Raw genomic sequence first — 1,574 nt, 5'->3', positions numbered from 1 at the left:
TAGGCATCTAATTATGAACCAATATTCCCAAGACAATAGGATGGTATTGTTAATGGGAAAAAATATTCAAAAGATATTATTAACTAAAACACAAATTTAATTAACTGGCTTAAACCATGAGAAAATATCTATACTTATACTCCAAGTTTTATTTGACCTGAGCCTTCTCAAATATTACTATTATGCAACTTAATAATTACTACAGTGTAATTTGTGGCCAAAGTATCACCCACCTGAATGTCCACTAGATGTCAGTACATTCCCACACTGAAATAACAGGTAGAATATACATCTGGTGATGAAAAAGAAAAAAAATCTGTCTAATCTGTCTGAGTGAGACATCATATACCTCCCTCCCTCCCAGTGGCGTGAGAGATGTCACAACTATCTCTGATCTCTTTCAGGTAAGATAGGATCCGATTGCTTTTTATCATTGCCTAACTGACACCTGCAAGTCTTATTTCAATAATCTCTTGCTTCCTTCTCATTAAACATGGCAGGCTCCAATTGAATTTGAAGAGAGTAATCAATTCTTTGTTTTGCTGTGTTAAATTAGTGACACAGAATGGAATTGAATGCTGGGACCAGATGACACACAAATAAAACGTATCTCTCAATCACATGATCCATTTATAATGACCCCCAGAGTGGACTATTACATACCCCATGACTACAGCCATACTGCCCAGCATTATTTCAGCTGATAGCCACTGGATTAAATGGCATCCTCCCAACAAAGGCTCAGAGTATGTTTAGAATCATATACTTTTGATTTAATATATGCAAATATTTTAATCAGGATGATCTTGGTGCAGTCTCAGAGGCATTTATGTAGTGGATAATTATGGTTTCAGCTCTTTGCATGGGAACAATTTACATTGGCAGTCTCTGAATCCTCTCTGGTTGAGTTAAAGCTATATTTATCTAGGTATGCTCTGAAGAACACTGGTCCTGGAGGATGTGAACAGATGATACTAAAATTATTAAGAGAGGAGAATTCCATGGAATGTTCTTTAAAAAAATAATCAACCATGTTTTTCCCATGTAGGACTTTTAAAAACCTTTGACATACTCCAGTGCAGACACCCAAGAAGTGTGAGATTTTCCAGGTTTTTTTGAACTTAGAATAATTATTTTACAAAGTATCTTGCTAAACAAGTTGATTTTGAAAATGTGAAGAATGGACTCCAAATAGATACTTTGTCTCACATTCCCCTTCCACCCTTTCTTTCTCTTTCCTTCCACATCATATATTGGGCACATATTATGTGCCAGGAACTATATGGGGGCAATGTAGTAATTTAGGTGCCATACAAAGAACATAGTATATTACTGGGGCTTAATTTCCCCAGAAATGCATAGTAACCTGGTATCTCAGTACATTTTACACTTTAAAGATTTCAAAGTCTGTAGACCACCTAAAATTGTCACTGGATCCATGTTGCATCAGGGAAGAACTAGTTCCCTGTGCAGTCAAAGGCATCCTTTCAATTGGTTTGAAATCTTTTAGTGAGGGAGTGACAAGTAAAATGTTTAGCCAACAGAAATGTATTGAGAAATTTTGGAGTTGTCAG

This window comes from Otolemur garnettii, unplaced genomic scaffold (assembly GCF_000181295.1).
Source record: "Otolemur garnettii isolate 467f Iridium unplaced genomic scaffold, OtoGar3 scaffold00002, whole genome shotgun sequence".
Taxonomy (NCBI): domain Eukaryota; kingdom Metazoa; phylum Chordata; class Mammalia; order Primates; family Galagidae; genus Otolemur; species Otolemur garnettii.
This window is presented reverse-complemented; position numbering follows the sequence as displayed.